We start from the raw sequence: 15309 nt of genomic DNA on the forward strand, positions 1-15309 counted from the left end.
CTAACCACGCGCGAACTATTATCTTTTTCCGTTTTCTACGATAAATGTGAATCAATAAAAGTTAATTATTTTCGTAAAATATTATATCTGCAGCTTTTATATTTTATAAATATGACATTGTATAGAAAAAGAATTAGTATTATATATGTAATTATATATAAATTATCTAATATGCACCTCCAACTACCGTTCTTCTTTTACTTTTACAACAATCGTCGGTCGCGACGATTGAAAAAACTCGAGTGTCACAATTCCGATCGATTTTACACGCTGCAAGAGTTTCTGCACACATGTTTATAGATGAATCGAGGGTAAAAAAATAGCCGGACAAATTTAGCTTCCATCTCCTGCGAGTTAACAGTATCGCAGATGTCAAGCATCTTATCTTCGCGCATCTTTCTCCCCTTCCCTCCCCCTACTCAGGTATTACGATAAAGGGGATCGGTGGTGGCTCGCATAGGGTGAAACGGTGACGGTTTCGAGTGACGGACCGGAGGGCGCCGAACGGAGGAGGGTTAAAGGGTGTTCGCGTCAGTGGTAGGTAGATAGCGGTGGGGTCGAACGCTGGTGTGCGATGTCCCTCTTTCTCCCCATCCCGTTCGGGGATGCTGAATCCACCGGCGGTGGAAACTTCAGTACGCGACCAGCCACCGACGTGTGTTTACGGTCCGAGGCTCCGGCGGAAGCGGCGAGAGAGTTGTTTGCTCTTCGGGGGTGAGAATATCTCTTTGTAACTTCTGTTTCTCCGCGTCGCCGTCACCAACACCACCGTCACCACCGCTGTCGACGTTACCCTTATCCTAACCAGGATTGGTCAGTCGCGCGTGCTTTCGAGAAATAGATAATCGGCAATTTTACAAATTGCCATCAGCCCGAACGTCATCATTGATCGCGAGTTTTTTATTCGAAAAAATCGAACCAGGAATCACGCCGGGGAGAATCGTAGAAATTGACTTTTTTTTCAGCCGCTTATATTGAAATATTATAAATTAAATTTGTAGTGTAATTAATAGCGTAAAGATTATAGAATAGATGCAATGCAATTGCATAGCAATGTGAATAATCGATTAAAGTATGATCGGTTAATTTAAGTTTTATGTGAGAATATTTTTTTCATCGCGCGCGCTAACTTTTTAAAGGCACCGAGTAAGATTTAAAGAATTATATTGTAAAAAGTGTCGCTATTTTAAAATGAATAATGAAAAAGATGAATTAAAATAATGTATTCGTCGATAAATAATGAGTTTTATTATTTAAACGACCGTTTTAATTTAATTTTAATATACATTTTAATTACGAACTCTGATAGCATCTATGTTTAAATAAATATGTATAAGTACGTAATTACACGAACATAAACATAGAGAATTTATTCACCGACGCAATTTATTTTTCATACTTTTTATGTCAAGTGTCTCATTTACAGTTTTGACACTTTCTATAAGTGTTCTTACATTCTGTTCCGAGCTCGTTTCTTCTCTGTTCAGCTATAAGTAACGTCTAACGAAGGAAATATACGAACTAAAACATTTTGCGTTGCTCAAGTTGAAACAGTCAAAGTTTCGTTCGTCGTCTTAATTGGACGCATTGCCCTCGTACCGGGGAATAACGTATGGAAATCTCGCCAACTTGCCGGCAAGTTGCCGAAGTTTCGTGTTGTTTCAGTGTCAAGGACCCTAGTATGCGCGTTGACCTTAAAGCTGTCGGGATAACCGGAAGCGACGCCGAGCGAGCGACGGGGACGATGTTTTTGATCGATTTCCGTAAGAGCCACGAAAGTTTAATCACATTTCTCGGGACGCATCGACTGACAAACTTGTAAAATAAATGTCCGCTCGTATCGTCTAACGACCTGTCACGGTAAAAAAGGTACGCTGACGGAGACTTTTAAGAGAGATACCATTATCGAAAAGTGATTATTGATATTTTTTTTTCATGTTACTGCTTTCTTGTATGTGTACAGAAATATACTTTGATCGGATCAAAGATCATTTATCAAAGATTAAGCACGAATCGAAAATGATGATTGCATGTAGCGTGTTTCGCGCAATATCGTATATCCTTAATTATGTTTTGTAAAATAGTATATTTAAGTTTATAGTTTGAATGCGTCAGCGTATTTATAGGGAGCTAAAATAATTGCATCGCTGTTATTGCTTCTACAAATTTCTGATCCATTATCAAAATTAAGAGCTGATCTCCCGCCTTGTCCTGGAAGAGAGGAGCTCCTAATTAACGCGAGTTTCGACCGAACATGGGAAATAACCTCGAGCTATTAACGTGCTTGCTGTCGCGATTGCAATAATTGAGATAAATGACCGGCGTAACTTATTTATCCGTGCTTGATTTAACAAAGACAATTATTGCTATGGTAAATTGTTTAAAATGTAGAACGGTCAGTTATTTTTGTAACAATGGCTAAAAACAAGATAACAATCTTATCTTAATTAATTGACAAATTTCTATCAGTCTGTCAATTAGTCAGAAAAACTAAAGTCTCGAGAAAGACGATATATTAAATTCAGGTCAAATAATAATTAAATTTCGAATCTCGATTTGGAATCTGATTTACACATCAGTTAGAATCTATATCTAGAATCATAATAAAAAAAGTTCACAAACATTTGCTCGTGTCACTTCACTTGTATCACTTGTAGTCTATTTTTATATCAAAAGTTTGTTTTTATATCAAATATTGGAAAAAATGTGCGACAAAATCTCGAAAGCAAGCGAATAAATAAATAGACACTCTCTCACACACTCTCAGACACTGTCTCATTACTTTTATTTTTTGCATTCGAGACAAATCGAGGAGGAGATTGACGATACGTCCAATCCTGAACGTTCTCAGAGACGCTAGAAGATTAGGTATTCTCGGCATTCGTTCGATTAGATTCCGACTAGTCGGGGAACGACTAGAATAGTCGCGATACATAGTCGTCGAGGAATCGCCGTCGGTGTTCTCAATGTCAAGGAGTTCGGCGACACGGAAGTGCATCGGCTAAAAGGCCGTTGCATCCGACGAGAGTATCTGAGGCACCTCGCGCATAAGAACGCCAGGAACGCGGCACGCCGCGACGATGCCGATGCCGGTTTGTGGTAGAACACGTAACCGATGTTGGTACACCGAAGGCGGTGGTAGTAGTAGTAGTGGTGGTGATGGTGGTAGTGTGTGGTGGTGGTGATGGTGGTGGTGCTGAGGGTGGTAGTGGCGATGATGGCGATGGCTGTAATGGTGGTGGCGTTGGCGATGCTGTTGTAAAAGTGGTAGTAGCGTAGTAGATCGCGACGTAGTAGTAGTAACGATAGAGCGTTAATATTACGTAGCGGAAGGATGTGTGTGTGGTAGTTGTAGTAGTACGGCTACGATGCTACGCCCGCGAGTTCATGAATGAACGACCACTTCGCTCCCGCACGGACGTTGCTAATGGGCTTCCTTTCTCCGCGCGACAAGCCGCCTATCGTATTTTTGTCGATGCGATGTAATTCCCGCGGTGTCGAGGGTGTCGCCGATTAATCCCGTGCGCGGAGCGGGAGGGGAGAGGGTTAATTGCCTCTCGTCTCATTTACAATCTGAGAAACGGAGGCGGTTTCTATGAAAATTTTAGCATTCCTCGCGCGATCAATATCGAATCGAAGGAAATTGGCAGATACGGCGAACACGTAAGTCCAAAAAAGGCTTGCAAAGAACCACTTTCGAAATAATAAAACGTGGGGATGAAAAAACGTTTTTTTTTTTATATGGATTCCATATTAATTTACACTCTCCCCGAAATTTAATATCTTGATGAATAAGCGAGAGTAAAAGCTCCCTAATAAATGAAGTAAATTTCATTATTCTTTCGCATGGAATTTTCATCAGAAAGAAGTCAATCGATATGCGCGAGGGACGTATGAAGTGTACAATTTTACGGAAATTTATTAAAAAATACGCTATATCAATTCCAGTTATTTTTCTGACAATAACATAGTAGCGCAAACGCGCATCTTCTATATATAAGAGAATCAAACTGCGAGTACAATTGTATATACTCCGGAATTTCCTGACGGCGGAACTTTCATCATGATCAGTGGATGTTGACCTTTTTCTAAAGTCTGGATATAGAGAAGGACGACTATGCGCGCTTCTTGCCGACGCAAAGCCACGATGTAACCAACTTGGTCATTATTATCCGTTGTTGTCTACTTCCGCCTACTGTATCTACTCTTTCAAGTGCTTCCGGGTCGTTACTAATTTCTAAAAACTAAAACACTGCCAGCGTTGGAATCTTCCCTACGGTACACTTTTAAGGAGAATTTACTTCCTCTATATATATACGCGGCACGTTTCTTAATTGCGGTTGTAACTTCAACTCTTGTCAAAAAGCAAAACGAAAACAGAAAAGAGCGAAATAAAATTCTTTTACGTAACAGCCATTTCATAAACAGAATACATCTCGTTCACGTCATATCGGGATAAATGTTTTAATATACATATATAACTTGACTATTTAATGAGTTAAATAAATTTTACTTTATACGTATTTTGCATTCTACTCATTACGTATGTTATTAATGCACAATTTAATTGTTTTTCCGATCTGTAAGTACATTAAAATGTATGATATTTTTCGTTTTAGTAAAAGCTTCAAAATAACTATATCAAAATTATTGCAGAAGTAAAAGTTGCGACAAAATAACAAACAAAACATATTGATCTGTGAAATTAAAAAAGTATGGTAAAAAGTGTATTAAACGATTAAAGAACATTACTTTTTTTTAGATGTATTCACGAAATTTATAGCCAATAAAAAGAATTCGATTATATTCTTCAGAAAAGAGAATTAAACTTGTGCGTAAAAAGAAACTTTCTATGATTATATCTACCTTTTGATCTCGCCTTATCAAATATCAGTATAGATTAAGTATGTTCTTTATGATCCCTTAAATAAAAAAATCGTATTATGTTACATTTATGTCAAAGAGATGATTAACTATAAATATCCTTCAAATTCAAATAAAAAATTTATGTGTTTTTATAATATTCACGTATTACAAGGCGATTGTTATTACAAAAGAGCACATATCTATAGACTTTAAATACTAATTAAACTTTCTTCTCCATCTATGAAAATTAAAATCTGTACAGAAATATAGCTAACTATTTTTATGCATTCAATAACTTTTTCTCGATACTGCGAAAATTACTTTTCCGTAATTAATGTAAATTTATAAAAGAGAGATCTTATGTGAATGAGATTTCTATACAAATTTTATGCAAGTAATAAACGGAATCTATTACTTTTGAAATTTTATATCATTACGAAATTAGCAGATTTATTGTTTAGTTAGCAAAATTAATCTTTTTCGTCCGCAAGTCAATCTGTATTTACAAATCACTCTAAGTCAAACAATGTTTCCAACTTTTTTGACAATGCAAGAATTATTATTCTGAAAAAAATTTTCTTTATTTTTTAAATCTTCTTTTAAGAGCACTGATAATAATCTTCTTAATTACTACTTGTTTATAATTATTACGAAATTAATTAATTTGTTTATCACTTGCATACATGTTAAAACTATTTAAGTTGTATAATGTATTATCATTTTATATAATTTGAAAATAGCAGATAATACATATATCGAACTGCATTATATCGAATCGTAAGAATATAATTACTCCTCGTATAATTATATGTTCGCAATATTCCATTTAGCGACATATAATACGTACTGGTTTAATGTATATCGTAAATGAATGTCCGAGTACGAATGTCTCTTTCCTTCTTTATACCGCTTAGAGAAAATTAATAGATATAAAGATATAAATGTATGCTTCGAATAGACAGAACGGTACCGCGAATATCGACAATCCTAAACACTAAATCTGTGTTAATGATGCACGTTATTGAATAATGAAGAATTCTTTAATTAACTTATATCTTTGTGGATAAGCTCTAAATTCGCTTTATCGTTCAGTGACATCGTATTTGCCTTTTAATGATAGTATATTACAATTTTATCAATAAGTCTCGTCGCCAAGGAAACGGCATAATTCCACGGAGAGCATTTATAACGCGGACGGAATAATTAATTTGTCCGCATATAAATTAATGTGAGAGTCCCTCCGCGATCGTATATCATGAGCCACCAAAGCCACTTTGAACAGTCTTCGAACAGGGAAAAATTTTAAGTTTCATTGAAGAAACTTTATAAATATTATGCAATCTAGTTTTTTTATTACTAAATTCACAGATACGATTGCCTAAATACAAAATATGTTTAATTAAAGTGTGTAATTTTTGTGTATATTATAAATCATTTTTTGAAAGATAATTTTACGCGTGTTTAGCATAATTACCGGCGAGAATTGAATTCATGTGCACTTGATTTCAAGATTCAAGATTCGTCAAATATTTTTATCTCTACTTTATTAGTATTTATAATTTTTTTTATCTCTTCTAACCATTTTAAATAATGTATAAGTTTAACGTATATACGAAAAAATTTACAAAGAGTTAACTTTTTGAAAATAAAACGCTATGCTTATATATATTTATAACTTATAACATTATATAGATTAGTTTAACTCATCATATCCCTAAAGTCTATTACTTTCAGTGCAGTCGTATATACATATTAAGGATATCGAGAAATTATGTAAATTCCTCTTATAAGATTATATCTAAATGAATACATTGCCATATGATTCTTTCAATCTGTCTCAATGTCCTTATGCAAACAAGTTAAGGCTGTCGGAAAAACCGAGGCTTAATTGAGGCATATTTAATGCAAATTGAGAAGCTGTGTCGTATATGGAACGATCTCTCGCCGAACGTTGGCTAAAGCAAGAGCGACTTTGAACTCGTCAAAGATCTCCCGTCGAGAGGCATCGAGCGATACATTATATCGACAAACGTATTCGTAACTCTACAAAGGCAATCTAAAATACAGTATTTCCGTACCATCATATACATATATATGTATATCTACTCCATATTATATTCGTTTACGGACGTCAAATAACACTACTCGGGAACAAAGTAAGAAGAGTGAGGGAACAAAAGTGTTTGAAGCCTGGCAGATACGAGACAAAGTTCTCGTAGCCTTTTCGAAAACGTATTCACCTGTATCGAACTGCACTTCTTTCCTCTACCGTCCCTCCCTCTTCCGGGCCTACCCTTCTTCTCTCTTTCCCTTTTTCCCCGTCATCAACCCTCTTCCCTTGCCGTCGATAGATCTCGCTCACCGAGGGAAGTCCTGAATTCTCGCGAGGCTCTCCTGCCGTTGAGCTATTCTCGCGGGAGATTTCCGGCCGATCGAACGTACTCCAACTACTCGCGAAACGAAGTCTTCATCGTCTCGTCGTCTCGCACTTTCGGAAAGGACGAAGCGGCGCCATTGGCAACGAGAAAAAAAAATTTACCATCAGCGACGCCGCCATCTGCTTCGGCGATCCCGTTGAAGCTCCATAAAGAACCACGCTCTAGCTTTGGAGCGGACTCGTTTCAACGGGCTTATTAGAATTTTTCGTTTGAGATATCCACTTAATTGACGCCAGCGTCGGGGAACGGAACAAAGGGTAGAGAATGGAAGGGTTAGCGGCACGGCGCGAGCGAGAAGGGGGTGGGCGCGAAGGGATGCGTAGGCACGAAAGAGGAGGAGAGATACAGCATGGGGTGAGAGAGAGAGAGAGGGGGGGGGACGATGTGGGGAGAGAGGGAAGCGCTCCATTATCGTAATTAATACCATTACAATTAACGCGCCGGAGACGGCGGTGCGCGCTCGCGGGAATCAGCCCTGGATTCCTTTTACGTCGCTTTTATCGCGGCCGAGCTTTTCCGGTTATATAACGATCGGCGAAAACTCACTCCTCGGAAGATTCTTTGGATTGTCCCATCATGCGCCTCGTCGCGCGTTTCGCGGACGTTTACGTGGATTTTTGTTGTCGTATGTCGTCGCGGGATTGCCGATGTTTTCACCGTTATTCGTGATAGACAATGCATACCTCGCCGCGTTGTTCCCGTCACATTTTGTTCGGTCCGTTTGCGATTTTTGCGTCGCACCGCGTTCTGCGTGTTTCTCTCGCCCCCTCAACTAACACCGATATTCCCTACCGTGGATTGATTTTGCACAAGTACGCGGGAAAAACGGAGAAATATCAATTCGAACTATTGTTGGGTTTGATTAAAAATCTCGTACACTCGAATGGTACAGTGTGAAAAGTGTAATTAATATTTAATTCGTGGATTTAGATATATATAAAATAGTAAATTATTTTACTTTTCATTCTCCAACATTTTTTGCTTTTTAGCAGAGAACGGTTCAATAATTTTCATACATTTGCTCGTTAGATGTGACTAATGTGTGGAAAACATCGCACTGTGTAATATTTTTTAATTCTTTTGTTACGGCATTTTATCAATAAACAATGCGACGCTAGATAAAGTTGTTGAATTTTTCATAAACAAATGAAAAATTCCGAAAGCATTGCTAACTACTAAAACCGTTCTGTAATAAATATTTTAGCTTGTAGCGATATACAAAGAGAGGATCGGATAAACAAAATATTTTTAACATTCATTTTTTTCAATCAACCTTTTCCCCTCGTTCGAAGTAAATAAAATTTTTCGTCGCGGTTCAAGGATTAACAACTCAGACGATATAGAGATTCGTGTTTATTGGAATACTCTCCGCGTGCCGGTCGTGACTGTAACGTAATAAAAAAAACTTCGTACGCGTTTCCTTTTTTTTTACGAAACGGAATGTCGCGTACTGCAAGGAGGTGTTGAAAGCAGAGAAAAGCTTTACGAGAAAGTTGGCTGTCGCGGTACTTTGACATCGTATAGAGACACCATCTAGGAAAGCCGGTCACATATCCTTCGGAAAACCTAATTCCCATCGTCATCCATTTCCGCATCCTTTCCTCTTCACGTCGTCGTCTCGCGAGACCAAAAGGAGGCACGCGCTCGACGAGATGAAAAACGTGTAAATATTTCAACAGCTACATATTCGATGTTTCTACGATGTTTGAAATAATTTACAGATGAGAGACCGGCGAAATTCTACCAATCAAAATGCTTTTTCATTATCCGCGTATAAGCATTACTTCCAAATAATCTTTTCAATCTGTTTTAAATTTTCTTACTATTTTAAAAAAATTTTCTGAGAATTTTTCGAAGGGACCGCGACTTAAATAATTAAAAATATAACAAACAATTTTATCAAATTAAAACAAACGAACAGACCGACAATAACAGAGGTTTTCGCTATCGCTGATCATCAACTGACTTGTATCGGGCTCGCCGCGCACGGATCTGTACTACTTCGCCTGACCGTTCGCCGACTTGTACTACTTCGCCTGACTGTTCGCTTACTTGTACTACTTCGGCTGACCGCTTACCGATTCGTACTACTTTGACTGACCACGCATTTTGATTTAAACTACCTCAATTGCTCGTTCGCTTATTTCTGATATATTATTGCACCTATATAGTGAATATTCTCATCTAATATGATTACCACGACGGTTATAGTATCAAAAAAACAAAAAAACAAAAACAATTTTAGCAAATTAAAACAGACGAACAGACCGACGACCGACAATAATAGAGGTTTTCGGTATCGCTGATATCATCAACTGACTTGTATCGGGCTCGCCACGCACGGATCTGTACTACTTCGCCTGACCGTTCGCCGACTTGTACTACTTCGGCTGACCGCTTACCAATTCGTACTACTTTGACTGACCACGCACTTTGATTTAAACTACCTCAATTGCTCGTTCGTTTATTTCTGATACATTATTGCACCTATATAGTGAATATTATCATCTAATATGATTACCACGACGGTTATAGTATCAAAAAAAAATTAATTTTTATGTCATTAATTTCCGTATTATTAGTATTTGATTTAAAAAATCTTTAATGTTAAATTCATCAGCAAACTTTGTTTACATCGCGTAATATATTCTGCATTCTGCGGCTCCGTAGTGGTGTTTGTTGTGCCATTGGTGTGCCATTAACGCGTTTGATCAAAGCATTGCTGTTCGACGCCCGCCATTATTGTCCGCCTTTGGGACGCCAAGTATTTAACGTTGTTGCAAAATTATTAGTAACTTTGACGGAGAGATCGTGACGTAATCACCTCGATAATGTTACAATTAAGTAATTCAATAACCAAGTTAATTCAAATAATTAAAATGAAAACGGGAATTGATGCAGCGGACAATAATGGAAACACTTGTTGCTTCGTCAAATTCTTCCTATTAGCCGAGCGCGTTACCTGTTTTCAAAATTCTTTCAATGATATGGCGACGGATCATTTACGTATGTACATTTATAATACATGTACCATTTTCGAATAATCGTCGTCTTTTTCACCAACCTTAAAATTAGAAAAATCTCGATTTTTATCTATGCGTTTGCGAATGATTATCCTCGGAAATTTCCGGCGCGAAAAATATTTCCTTTCGTTCTTAAAGGACCGATTTAAAGAAGACCGATAATCCACTTTGTCGTACGTACGCGATCGACTTAATACTTCCGGACCATTTAACGGAGTAATCGCCGATATAGCTCTCCTTGTCGTTCGAGTGCGCTCGCGTAGAAGGAATTGGAGTCTCAAATTATCTTTAAATGTGCATTACCAGCTGTTTTATCGACAAATAAATGTCGTGAATTATCTTTCCTTATTTCAGAAAATAATAGCTAACAATAAGTAAGGTGAAAGTAAGTACATTTAATTCGTTATGATATAATTGCATTAAAATTTAAACGATTTATATAGAAATTTTGAATATACAATTTCGGATTCTCTTTTCACACGGTTGGAATTTATTTCTCATCCAGTAATCGAGCGCCTATTGTATCATTCATTAATGCAGCAGCAGTGTCGCGTTACACGCAAACATTAAAAATGCTGCGGATGTGATGTAAATAAACATGGGGCTATAATGCCGCGATGTATTTTATAGAGCCGATCAAGTGGCATTAATTTAAAACAAATACCTTTACATATGTAATCATCTTTGCGAGATATACATACGGCACGGTCATGTATCATAGGCGTGTCATTTCCAGAGTTTGTGTATGTGGATAGCAGTCCGTATTACGTAATTCAAACCTCACAAACAGGTCACGTGAGTTACAGTTCCGTGAGTATCGGGTCGGCGTAACCAAACAGCCCGTGCTAATTACAAGGTAAATGCGTGCATAATTAAACTCGCGACATAAGCACCGAGCACGTTCGTTTATGGGCGTTAAGATGACTTCGACGTGGATATCCACAGACCGCGAGCATTTATGGGCGATCATATACTAATGTTCGGTCGGCTCATCGTAAATATTGTATTTTGCACTCGAGAGAGAAAGAGAGAGAGAGAGAGAGAGATATGATATCTATAAATTTTAATAGAAAATCGGCTACTTTTTATTAGCATAGAGTTACGAATGAATAACTTATGTTCAGGAAATTCAGCTGAAAAAATATATACGTACATATATTAAAGCTTTACGAAATCTTGAAAAATCCAATTATAATACCAACAAAACATTTTAATTAATATTTTAATTTAATTCCATGTGTACGACACATATTAGAAATCGTTATTAAGCATTCTTCAGCATCGTGTGCACCTTTTTTTTAATAAAATTTAATAAATAATTTAATTCAAAAGAGCAAAAAATCACGCAGAATTAAGATTTTAAGATAAGCAGTTTTGCAAATGTCAATTCCCGGCTTCTTCTTTCTCTCTCTCTCTGTCTTCTGGATTTAGTATTATCGTTATCAACGTGTCCGCAGCTAGCCGCAGTGCGCGTGACGCGTCCGCGCAGTGAAAGCAATCGACTATAATGAGGCGGTTTGTAACGAGATGAATGTGCACGGGAGCGAAACGTACATAATCACCCGGATAGGAGTGAGGTAAGCGTACCGTTAACTCGCTGCCCATCCGTCGATTCAGATCGGAGCTTGTCGGTTGCGACAAACGACGAACACACACGTAATCGAGATGATCATCGAGGGTCGCTGCAGTTTTTCGAAAGAAGATGTCAAAGTCGGGGCAATAAATTCTGCGCGGTACCAAATTGACGATTTTAAAGCGCCTATCATCGGTCACGTTTAGAACGTACGAGAAGATATAAACGATTATGATCGAAAATTATGGATGGTTGTGTCGAGGGGAGATATGATACTATACTAAGCGAGCAACGCGTTCGCGCAAACGCGTGCTTGATAAATTCGATTAATTTTACACGACGCGACAACATTAATCTGACGACAATGTGATAAATGTCAAATACGTGATGGGATCTATTCCGCGTACTATAATTTACTTATTCCTGCTGAAAATTGCCGAATAAATATTTTCTCTGTCGCTATATTTGATGCAGATAAATAGCAGAGTAAGTCGGCAGAAGTTGAAAGTTCTGTAATAAGTAGTCTAAATCATTTCCATATATTTTCTCATTGCGTTACATTAAAGATTCTGGATTTGTTCGGTAAATTAATAACGTGAAATCTTAATAACTTTTTTACATTTCAGTTTTTAAATTTTCGATACGTCGGCAATGTTCTTTTGAACCATCAAAAATCACGTTTAACTATTCTCGATGAATCTGTACTCCCTTACGACTGCGCCTTAAGATCGTCTATTTGAACGAAAATCGATCTCAAGTTTGACCAACCGCGCGAAACAATTCTACTGCCACCGGAAATGGAATCGTGCTTGTGTCGGGAGAATGCAAATAAGAGCCAGCAGGCGCATTTCATCCCTTGCCATCCCGACGACCGATGTTTTCCTCCACGCTTCCCCAGCGAACAGTTCTCCTTCCTCTTTCTCGCCATAAAATATGTCAATGATACATAATCTTGCAGGTCTCGCAATACATATATCGTAATATAATTTTACGATTTGCGGTTCGTAATAATTCTGGAAGAGAAACGAGGACGGAAGTGGTTCGAAAAGAGAGACGACGAAGGAGGGTCGAAGAAGATTAAAATTAAAAATTAAATAAGACAATGAAAGTAGTCGACTTTTCGCAACTTTTCCGCGAGTTATATAGACAACTGATCCTAACAATAAAACGATAACTTGAAATTCTTAATTCCTTTCATACTGCCGAAAGTTTTTCGGTACTATGGTTCTACGGATATCAATCTCCATACTTTGTCTGTCGCGGACAGAAGAATTGCGACACTCTTTCTTTCGAGGACGCGCGGAAAAATTGCGAAAACAATTTTCGTGCATTCGAAAAAGGAACGTTCGCAACTCCGCGCTGTCCGCGGCAGTGCATAGCAAGTAATTGGAGCGGAAATTTATGAGTTAGAATGCGTTTCACGCAAATTACCTCACCGACGGGCGACGTTAAAGCGACGTATATTGGCTACACAGGCTGCATTTCGCAATAGAGTCTTTTTCCCCATCCACGCGAGCTAAGCGAAACTTACTTTACTTATTCCGTCCCGAGACAAACAACCCGGGGTCTCTCGAAAGCTCGGAACGGATCGACCAAGGGATAGCGGACGGAAGGAGACGGAAGGAGCGAGGATCGTAAGACGATTATCCGTGAGGAATATCGATAACCGCGCGACGGCTACTCTGATCCCAACGGTGGTTGCTTGAAAGAAACGAGTCTGGTGGCGCGAACCCCCGCTCGAGGGACCTGCTAACGTATCGCGGCGGCACCGAGCGATTTAGAGAGAGAAACGAGCGAGCACCGGGTTAAAAATGTTTCCACAGTGGCGAAAAGCAGTTCGTTTTCAGGAGCTGTTGGCTCGGGTTAGAAGGTGCGCTCTTTTCGTGCATATGTGGTGCATATGTGGCTCATGCCTGTATGTGTGTGTATGTATATACATATAATGTACATGTGAGTGCATGAGACACGACTGTGAAATGCTAGGAGATGTTCGAAATCGCGGAGATGTCGAGAGAAGCTTTCCCGTGTACGAAATGTTTTGCTAAAATTGCTTGACCTTATGTTCAGCGTAGAATTTTTATAGAGTTAAAAAATTGTAATCGACATTTATATATATGTATATTTTTCGCTCATTAATTGATGTCGCGCAATCATTTTGTATATACAAGACTATTTCTCGGATGGCGATTATAGCTTCGATGAAGTCAACAAATGTAGCGTAATATTTTAATGAATTATACGTATAATACATATATCACTCAGGAAATGTCAATTTTTTAATAGATCTTTTCAATCAGTCTTCTGTCCTAAATTTTTATGACACACGTTTTTATATTTCGCATATTATTTGACACGACACATGTCCATTCTGAAATTAAGCAATTTCGATACATATATTTATTACTGCGTATTCACGAGCTAAGAAAATGACACGTTATTTTTACATTTCGCATGTTATTTGACATGACACATTATAAAATTAAGCAATTTTGATATGTATGTACATTTATTATAACAAAAGCCGTAACAAAAGATAAGAAAGCGTAAGCGACAGAAGCATCGGAAAAGAAAATAGAATTTTAAAGTGCGCGAATCCCGTCGGATTAGATAGAATCACACGAGTTGTAAAACGAATTTTATATGTCGCATAAGACAAAAGGAACACTCAAAGTTATTAATTAAAAGCGTGAAGACATAATTTGCGTAAACAAAGTCGATGTTTCTCGATAATGAAAGTAATGTATCGACGTTCTGCCCCGTTCGTTCAACTAACACGAAACTAATAAAACCGCAATATCAAAACAAAATGTATACCGCCATTAGAGTGATTGTTGGAAAATGGATTATCCGGTAACAGCGGGATCCAACATCGCTATATGAAAGTGCAGAAGGATCTCCACGTGCGAAGCGAAAAATCGCGCCCGGCATTGCATTTTTTTGCCGCCGCTGTGATTTCTCGTACCAAGACCGCGACCATTTATGGTCGGTCTTTCCTTTTCCGTTGAAAATTATGTTAACCCATTGCATAATTTCACGTAAGCGACTCTTGTTTAAATTAACGCTTTTCATACTGAACCGCACATTCATCATATGATGTATAAAAAAACTAAACACACGTATCAAGAGTCGCATTTTTTCTTACTCTGATTATTCTGAGTAAAAACATCATCATGCGCTTAATTTAATTCCGCTCATAAATTTTAGTTGTAATAATCATAGTAACACATTTCACAATGTTGTTGTTCTTAAAACGGAAAATTCCTTTTAAATCTATTTCTCTTTTAACGTCGTATAATTAACGTTCTTGATGGAGCAAAATCAATTTGAAAATGAGATAAACCTGAGACATTTATATATCTGTAATTAAACTTGTCAAATCTCAGTTTGATTTACATCAATGTAACAAGAG

General features: G+C 37.8%; 1 protein-coding gene across 5 annotated transcripts in view; it reads left to right on the plus strand.

Moving 5' to 3' along the window:
- Window positions 1-624: 624 nt before the first annotated feature.
- Window positions 625-15309, plus strand: part of Dscam3 (Down syndrome cell adhesion molecule 3) — a 97110-nt gene continuing 82425 nt past the window's right edge. For all 5 annotated transcript variants that reach the window (XM_083037866.1, XM_083037863.1, XM_083037864.1 and 2 more), the window contains exon 1: window positions 625-714. The gene's annotated coding sequence lies outside the window, so the exon portion shown is untranslated. The remainder of the gene's footprint in view (window positions 715-15309) is intronic.

This window comes from Prenolepis imparis, unplaced genomic scaffold (assembly GCF_030444845.1).
Source record: "Prenolepis imparis isolate NDT839.2.m4 unplaced genomic scaffold, iyPreImpa1.0 SCAF_5, whole genome shotgun sequence".
NCBI classification, from domain to species: domain Eukaryota; kingdom Metazoa; phylum Arthropoda; class Insecta; order Hymenoptera; family Formicidae; genus Prenolepis; species Prenolepis imparis.